Here is a 9,506-nt window from a genome sequence, read left to right as displayed (position 1 = left end):
GAATGATAAATTTGTAAATTTGTTTACGTTAACGATATCTATAACTATGTAACCCTCCTTTCTCGTGTACAGCACCATGGAATTAATGGTGCTATATAAATAAATAATAATAATAATAATGATGATACCTAAAAATATGCATTTTTAAATTTATCCATATTTGTCAACACCGAAGTTAGAAAAGAAAAGTGAGGGATAATAAAGTGTGCATGTGCAAATGACATATATTATATTAAAATTCTAAGGCTAGTTTCACACTAGCGTTTATGAGCGCAGCGACGGCCTGCGCACGGCCGCCGCTAAGCCCCGCCCACTACCGCTCCCCCGCCGGTAGCTCCGCCCTGCGTCCCCTATCTTTATCACTGGGGGCGCAGGCCGTGCGCAGTATGCGTTTGGCGGCGCATGCGCCTTTTTGACGGCGCGCCGACGCAACCAAACTGCAGCAGGTTGCGTTTGGCGCAGGTCAGCGCACCGTCAAAAGGATGCATGCGCCGCCAAACGCATACTGCTCACGGCCTGCGCCCCCAGTGATAAAGATAGGGGACGCAGGGCGCATGCAGCGTCATGCGCCGGTGGGCGGAGCTACCGGCGGGGGCGCGGCAGGGGGCGGGGCTTAGCGGCGGCCGTGCGCAGGCCGTCGCTGCGCTCATAAACGCTAGTGTGAAACTAGCCTAAGTGTGTGTTAATGACGTAATGTAAAAATATATAAAAAAATAAAACAAAGGAAAAGTCCAAGTGTGCTTAGAAATGACAATAAGTGATAATGACAACGAGGAATAAATTAGTGCATTAATGATTTTTATAAGACAAAAAAAATAGAAAAAGTGGGAGTAATAGTAATTAATATAGTGTACATAATCTTTTAAAAAAGTGACATTGGGTATACCATTTAAAAACAGCAAGGGTGATAAGAACACAATATATACATAATTGTAAAGGGTTATAACATATGGATTCCAAAGGAGTCATTAAGTCTTCATATAGCTATTTTATGTCTTTTGTCATATTCTCCCATCTTGCCAACAGTTTCATCGACGCTAAAGAGAAGACAGGTGGAGCAAAGTCCCGGTGGCCAGAAGTTTCCTCATCCTGAACAAAAGTGAGTTAAATGATAAAAAGCACTGTAAGAAGAAAATACAGAATTAAAAATACATTAAAACAATAAAAAAATAAAGAAAACAGCAGCATTACAGGAAGAGGGCAAAACTTAATACTTCATTTAGTCCCGCCTGCTGAATTGACCCAATGTTAGAGATACATCAGACCTTCAATTGGGCAAGATTTTTCCTAAAAATTACCTCCTCTTAAGTTAACATGTACCTTGTCAATGCCAGTGACTTTTAGAAATCTGGCATCACAATTGTGAAAGATTCTAAAATGCTTGGGTAGCGGTTTTAGTGATGTCAGATCGTCTGTGTCAGATCTCCTGACGAAGAAGCGGTGAAACGCGCGTAGGGGTGGCAGGCTAGGGGGATTTTACCACTCACTCTAGACCTAAGTATCGGTCACAGTTTATATGCAGGCATCAATATGCTAATAATGCACTTGAAGCACTTTATTTTTTGATCACTATTTCTAAGTATATATACCATGTGCAGAATTATTAGGCAAGTTGTATTTGAGAGGATTCTTTTTATTATTGAATAACAACTATGTTCTCAATCATCCCAAAAGACTCATAGATATCAAAGCTTAATATTTTTGGAAGTTGGAGTGGTTTTTTTTTTTAGATTTGGCTATCTTAGGAGGATATCTGTTAGTGCAGGTATCTATTACAGTGCAGAATTATTTGGCAACTTAATAAAAGCCAAATATATACCCATCTCACTTGTTTATTTTCACCAGGTAAACCAATAGAGCAACACAAAATTTAGAAATAAACATTTCTGACATTCAAAAACAAAACGAAAAAAAATCAGTGACCAATATAGCCACCTTTCTTTACGATGACACTCAAAAGCCTTCCAGCCATAGATTCTGTCAGTTGCTTAATCTGTTTGCAATAACATTGCGTGCCGCAGCCACCACAGCCTCCCAGACACTGTTCTGAGAGGTGTAATGTTTTCACTCCCTATAGATCTCACATTTTACGAGGGACCACAGGTCCTCTATGGGGTTCAGATCAGGTGAACAAGGGGGCCATGTCATTATTTTTTCTTCTTTTAGACCTTAACTGGCCAGCCACACTGTGGAGTATTTGGATGCATGTGATGGAGCATTGTCCTGCATGAAAATCATGTTTTTCTTGAACGATACCGACTTCTTCCTGTACCACTGCTTGAAGAAGGTGTCTTCCAGAAACTGCCAGTAGAGCTGGGAGTTGAGCTTCACTCCATCATCAACCCGAAAAGGTCCCACAAGTTCATCTTTGATGATACCAGCCCATACCAGTACCCAACCTCCACCTTGCTGGTGTCTGGGTCGGAGTGGAGCGCTCTGCCCTTTACTGATCCAGCCTTGGGCCCATCCATCTGGCCAATCAAGAGTCGCTCTCATTTCATCAGTCCATAAAACCATAGAAAAATCAGTCTTAAGATATTTCTTGGCCCAGTTTTGACGTTTTATCTTATGTTTCTTGTTGAAAGGTGGTCGCTTTTCAGCCTTCCTTAGCTTGGCCATGTCCCTGAGTATGACACACCTTGAGCTTTTTGATACTCCAGTAACGTTGCAGCTCTGAAATATGGCAAAACTGGTGGCAAATGGCATCTTGGCAGCTTCACGCTTGATTTTCCTCAATTCATGGGCAATTATTTTGCGCCTTTTTTATCAACACGCTTCTTGCGACCCTGTTGGATATTTGCGATGAAACGCTTGATTGTTCGGTGATCACACTTCAAAAGTTTGGCAATTTCAAGACTGCTGCATCCCTCTGCAAGACATCTCACAATTTTTGACTTTTCAGAGTCCGTCAAATCTTTCTTCGGACCCATTTTACCAAAGGAAAGGAAGTTGCCTAATAATTAAGCACATCTTATATATTGTCCATTTGTGCTTCAATAAGGTTTTACAAGATTTCTTTCTTGAATATGCACCTGTTGACCTGAGAATTTTGTTGAATCTTACATAGGGTGTTGATGTTATTAGACCACACCCCTCGTCATTACAGAGATGCAAATCACCTGATTTACATAATTGGCAGTTGGCTTTCAAGCCTATACAGCTTGGAGTAGGACAGCATGTATAAAAAGGATGATGTGATCAAAATATTGATTTGCCTAATAATTCTGCACCCAGTGTATATATGCCTAATTGGTCTTACCCGCCAGTGTGGGTGAATTGAATTCCCTGATATGGGTTCACATATTTGTTGTTACTTGGTGTGTTTGACTAGAGGGGTTATTACATATACATAGTATACTTTTTACTCCTTCTTGCCTGTTGATAATTCATATATATATACTGTGCCCTTTTTGTATACTACTGAGTAATTTAACCCCCGTGTTACTTTGCCTGCTTAGGCTGGTTTCACACTTGCGCTTTTTTTGCGCTGTTTTTTAGCGCAAAAAAGCACATGCGTTTTTTTCCTTATACTTTAACATGGGTGCGCATAGGTGCGCATACACATGCGTTTGTACGCGCATGCGTTTTTTTGTAGTGTGCGCTCGGGCGCACAAAATGCATCCTGTTGCATTTTTTGTGCGTCCGACTTGCCCCCAAAAAAGCATGCGCACGCAATGCGTTTTTTTTTTTACAGCAAAACACCCATTATAGTCTATGGGTGCGCATATGTGCACATTGTAATGCGCACGTATGCGCAAAAAAATGCACCAAAACCTGCAAAAAAAACCCACACACAAGCGCATGATGCGTTTTTTCATGTGTTTGTGTGCGCAAAAAACGCACAGCAAAAAAACGCTAGTGTGAAAGTAGCCTTAGTGAGTTGCTCTGTCCTATTGTTGTATTTTGATTTTGGATGTAATAAAATGTACTTATTTTTATCCTAAAATACTCTCTGAACTTTTTTGCTTGGAATGGCATAAAAGGTTTTTTGGTTTGGATTGTATTATAGAGTTACTGGATTTAACTATTAACTATTTTGAGTGTTTAATACTTATGACCATGTGATATTTCAGTTTTTCTTTTTTAATAAATTTGCAAAAATTTCTAAATTTCTTTTTTTTTTTTAATCAAGATGGGGTGCAGAGTGTACATTAATGAGAAAAAAATTATTTTTTGGAATTTACCAAATGGCTGCAATGAAACAAAGAGTGAAAAATTTAAAGGGGTCTGAATACTTTCTGTACCCACTGTACATAATAGTAAAATGGAGGGTACATCCTTTGGGTAATTGAAGCAGTAAAACATCACTGGAGAGGTGGGAATTATCTACATTAAATATCTAGATCTGAGAGCTGACTGAATAGTATGAAACCCACTGGACTTAATAATGAAATAGAGTTATTTGCCTTTATGCAGTAGATCAAAATTGACCGATTAAGGGTTAACAATTAGTCGGAGTAAACTGTCCTCTACATATACTAATTTGACATTGAGGAAACTAAATCCATGAGGAAGGAGGAAGATACCTTTGTAACATGTAGGATTGCTGATTTCCTTTTGTTCTTTGAACCTTCCATAGTTTGGTGATGTTTGTTACAGTGCTGCCGGCCGAAGCGCCACTCAGGTACTTGGAGCCATAGGACTAATTTTTAAGTTCCACAGACAGCTTTGCAAGCTACACTGAAAGTTTTCTACCTAGAGTATTGGATAAGTTTAACTCCTATCGCCCTATCCATTCTGGACATTTCCTCGGATACCAGCAACCCACAGCAGAATTGTCAGTGAGTGTGTTGAGATACTCTGCAGCACAGATTCATTCACTCACTGTTTGGACAATTTTAACTCCAGACTACCAAGTTAGCAAGTGGAACATTTAATAACCAGTATATTCAGCTTTAATTTTCAGAGTTACAGAGGTGGGTCCACAGCACTAATTGCAATTTATATTTATTGCATTTTTTATTTATTAGATTTTTGCATCCCTATTGGCATCGGTTTGGCTGATCCCTTTCTGCTTGTTGCAGCAGCCTAAGTAATATAGGGGGCGCTCACTGCTCTAGATGCGGTGCTCTGAAGAACCATGTAGCAATCAATAACGAAAAATACTTTGGCACTCAAATGATATCTTTTATTGTCCAATGTGAATAGATGAAGCAAGTACCACCACCATACAAGAATATGCAAATCAAAACATGACCCTACGGAAAAAAGTTATATTCCTGCAACGTTTCGGCATGAGCATGCCTTTTTCAAGTTGAATCTGCATAGAATCATATACTCATATACAAAAAATAAGAAAATGTACAGTAAATTATACATGTTTAAACAAAGGAGGTAAACCACAAGATCGCCGGTAATACCAGTGACAAGAGAACTTAATACTAACATGATAATAACGCCCATAGTGCTGATGATGGTCACTACGTCCTAAATCATTATGAAAACATAATATGCATATAAAAACATAATACACATATAAAAAATATATATATATATACACACATATATACAATGTACAGTATCATTACGTAAACAAAGGCTGAGAGGAGGTTAGACAACAATGGACCCATGATAGCAGATAAAAAGAGAATAAAAGAAAAAAAGAATAAAAGAAAAAAGAAAATAAGAAAATAACAGAAAAACATCATGGTTAAAAGTAAATAATGAAGGAGCTACAGAAAAGACCAGAGTTGTAAAAAGGCCTAATGTTACCTGCTGTGAAGTAGGGTCTCAGATAATAGGGACTAGTCTCCATACCTGCCTATAAGTAAACAACATATGTCTATTAACCCCTTACTGCCATGTGACGTACTATCCCGTCCATGTGCCCTGGGACTTAATTCCCAGGGACCGGATAGTACGTCACAGTGATCAGCGGCACCCACGTGGTGAGCGCCGCTGATCGCGGCCAGGTGTCAGCTGATTATCACAGCTGAAACCCAGCACAATGTGTCAGGGGCGGTCACGGACCGCCCTCGACACGTTAACCCCTTGCACACCACGATCAAACACGATCGCGGTGTACCGGGGGTTAAAGGGAAGCATCGGCAGGGAGGGGGCTCCCTCCGTGCTTCCCTGAGCCCCCCACAGCAGCGCAATGTGCAGCGCTGCTGTGGGGGCTCCATCCCTGCAGGTCCCTGAATCCAAGATGGCGATGGGGACCTTCGGGGGCCTGTAGGGAGCTGGCTTCCTCATGCCTGCAAAGCACACGCATGAAGAAGTCTGCAGCAGTGCCTGTGACAGATCGCTGATCTGTCACAGTGATCTATGATGGGACAATGTAATAAAGTTAAAAAAAAAAAAAAAAATCGCTAAATAAATTAACAAAGAAAAAAAAATTCCCTAATAAATTCATTTTTAAAATTTTTAAAATAAAAGTACACATATTTGGTATCACCACGTCCGTAACGACTCGACCTATAAAACTGTCACATTAGTTAACCCCTTTAGCGAACCCCTTAAAAAATAAAAATAAAAAACGAAGCAAAAAATAATGATTTATTATCATACCGCCGAACAAAAAGTGTAATAACGCGCGATCAAAAAGACGCATATAAATATCCATGGTACCGCTGAAAAGGTAATCTTGTCCCGCAAAAAACGAGCTGCCACACAGCATCATCAGCAAAAAAATAGTAAAAAACTTATAGCTCGCAGAATAAAGCGATGCAAAAATAATTATTTTTTATATAAAATTGTTTTCATTGCATAAAAGCGCCAAAACATAAAAAAAGACCTAAATGAGGTATCGCTGTAACCGTACTGACCCGAAGAATAAACGGGCTTTATCAATTTTACCGCAGGCAGAACGGTGTAAACGCACCCCCCAAAAGAAATTCATGAAACGCTGGTTTTCGTTCATTCTGCGTCCCAAAAATCGGAGTAAAAAGCGATCAAAAGATGTCACATGCCCGAAAATGATACCAATAAAAACGAAAGCTCGTCACGCAAAAAATAAGACCTCACATGACTCGGTGGGTCAAAATATAGAAAAATTATAGCTCTCAATATGTGGTGATGCAAAAACTATTTTTACAATAAAAAGCATCTTTTAGCGTATGACAGCTGCCAAAAATAAAAACCGCCAAAAATAGTAAATCAAACCCCCCCGTTATCACCCCCTTAGTTAGGGAAAAATAATAAAATTAAAAGAAAATGTATTTATTTCCATTTTCCCATTAGGGCTAGGGTTAGGGCTAGGGTAAGGGCTGAGATTAGGGTTAGGGGTGTGTTGGGGTTAGGGTTGGAGTTATAATTGGGGGGTTTCCACTGTTTGGGCACATCAGGGGGTCTCCAAATGCAGCATGGCGTCTGATCTCAATTCCAGCCAATTCTGCATTGAAAAAGTCAAATAGTGCTCCTTCCTTTCCAAGCTCTGCCATGCGCCCAAACAGTGTTTCTCCCCCACATATAGGGTATCAGCCTACTCAGGACAAATTGCAAAACAACTTTTGGGGTCCAATTTCTCCTGTTACCCTTAGGAAAATAAAAAATTGGGGGCAAAATATCATTTTTGTGGAAAAAAATGATTTTTTTATTTTCATGCCCGTAGAGTTGAGCGACTTTTGGTTTTTTAGGGTCGCGTTTCGTTTCGTGAAACCCGACTTTTCCAAAAGTCGGGTCGAGCAAGATCGTCCGATTATAGGGAAAAGTCGGGGTTGTCCCGAAACACGAAACCCAATGTAAGTCAATGGGGAATAAAAGTCGGCAGTGAGAGGAGGACAGGAAACACACCTACAGTGCCCATTTGAATGCCAAAAGCATCAATTCTTCTTACTTAAGCTTGTCAACCTTAATTAACTTCATAATACAAGTTACGCACTGAAAAATGGGGGTTATTTGGCTAAAGTTGTGGGGGGGGAGGGCTGGCTGCAGGTTTTCATGTGCCCTGGGCGAAAGAGCGCCCCTTTAACACATACCACAACTCATCATGCTCCGATACGGCAGAGAAATAGCGGTATAGTACAATGAAAAATACCTCACTTTTTACATCTCATGACGAGGCCCATCTATTTCTCCATACAGAATCATTGGTCCCATATAATGTTTGAAACAGTATATGATGAGCTCCACATAATGCTACAGTATATGTTGGTCCCCATGGATGAAGCTCCACTGTCTTATGGGCCCAAATAATGCTCCAAACATAATGGGCCCCATTTCTAATGCTCTAGTGCAGGGGTCCCCAACCGCCGGTCCGCGGCCCAGCACCGGGCCGCTGCAGTGCCCTTGCCGGTCCGCGGACACAAGGGGAGCCAGGGGCGGTCAGTGGCATAGCGGGGGCTGGGGCGGCGCGCAGCAGCTCTTAGCGGCGGGCAGGGAGCGATCAAGCAGCTCCGCTGCCTGCAAGAGGGAATAGCAGGAGCGGAGCTGCAAGGACCCGTCCAGCTTCCTGCCCGCCGCCCGCGCTTCCTGTCTCTGACTGACACAGAGAGGAGCGCGGCCGCTGCTGTGTGAGTGCGAGGAAGCGCGGGCGGCGGACAGGTGAGAGGAGAGAGGTGGTGTCTGTGTGTATATGTATGTCTGTCTGTGTGTGTGTGTGTATAATGTGTGTACATGTATGTGTGTGTGTGTTGGTCTGTGTTTGTGTAGCCTGGCCCTGGAGGAGATGGGGACATGAGGAGAAGGCCATGAGGGGAGTGATGGGGTGAAGGCAATGATGGGGAGAGGGGAGTGATGGGGTGAAGGCAATGATGGGGAGAGGGGAGTGATGGGGTGAAGGCAATGATGGGGAGAGGGGAGTGATGGGGTGAAGGCAATGATGGGGAGACAGCAGTGATGGGGTGAAGGCAATGATGGGGAGATGGCAGTGATGGGGTGAAGGCAATGATGGAGAGACAGCAGTGATGGGGTGAAGGCAATGATGGAGAGACGGCAGTGATGGGGTGAAGGCAATGATGGAGAGACAGCAGTGATGGGGTGAAGGCAATGATGGGGAGACAGCAGTGATGGGGTGAAGGCAATGATGGAGAGACAGCAGTGATGGGGTGAAGGCAATGATGGAGAGACAGCAGTGATGGGGTGAAGGCAATGATGGAGAGACAGCAGTGATGGGGTGAAGGCAATGATGGGGAGATGGCAGTGATGGGGTGAAGGCAATGATGGGGAGACAGCAGTGATGGGGTGAAGGCAATGATGGGGAGACAGCAGTGATGGGGTGAAGGCAATGATGGAGAGACAGCAGTGATGGGGTGAAGGCAATGATGGGGAGATGGCAGTGATGGGGTGAAGGCAATGATGGAGAGACAGCAGTGATGGGGTGAAGGCAATGATGGAGAGACAGCAGTGATGGGGTGAAGGCAATGATGGGGAGACGGCAGTGATGGGGTGAAGGCAATGATGGAGAGACAGCAGTGATTTGGTGAAGGCAATGATGGGGAGACAGCAGTGATGGGGTGAAGGCAATGATGGGGAGACAGCAGTGATGGGGTGAAGGCAATGATGGGGAGATGGCAGTGATGGGGTGAAGGCAATGATGGAGAGACAGCAGTGATGGGGTGAAGGCA

At 42.7% G+C, this 9,506-nt stretch overlaps 1 long non-coding RNA gene across 1 annotated transcript; it reads right to left on the bottom strand.

Annotated features, from left to right (window-relative positions):
- Positions 1-769: 769 nt before the first annotated feature.
- On the bottom strand, positions 770-6,116 carry LOC141087955 (uncharacterized). The gene is made up of 2 exons (XR_012231775.1): positions 5,713-6,116; positions 770-1,121 (listed from the first exon to the last, which is right to left on the bottom strand). It is a non-coding gene; the product is annotated as an uncharacterized lncRNA (long non-coding RNA).
- Between the last annotated feature and the right edge of the window lie 3,390 nt (positions 6,117-9,506).

This window comes from Dendrobates tinctorius, unplaced genomic scaffold, assembly GCF_039654945.1.
Source record: "Dendrobates tinctorius isolate UK_male_01 unplaced genomic scaffold, ASM3965494v1 ptg000036l, whole genome shotgun sequence".
In the NCBI taxonomy this organism is placed as follows: Eukaryota; Metazoa; Chordata; class Amphibia; order Anura; family Dendrobatidae; genus Dendrobates; species Dendrobates tinctorius.
Note: the sequence above shows the minus strand (reverse complement) of the source record. Positions and strands in the feature narration are given on the sequence as shown.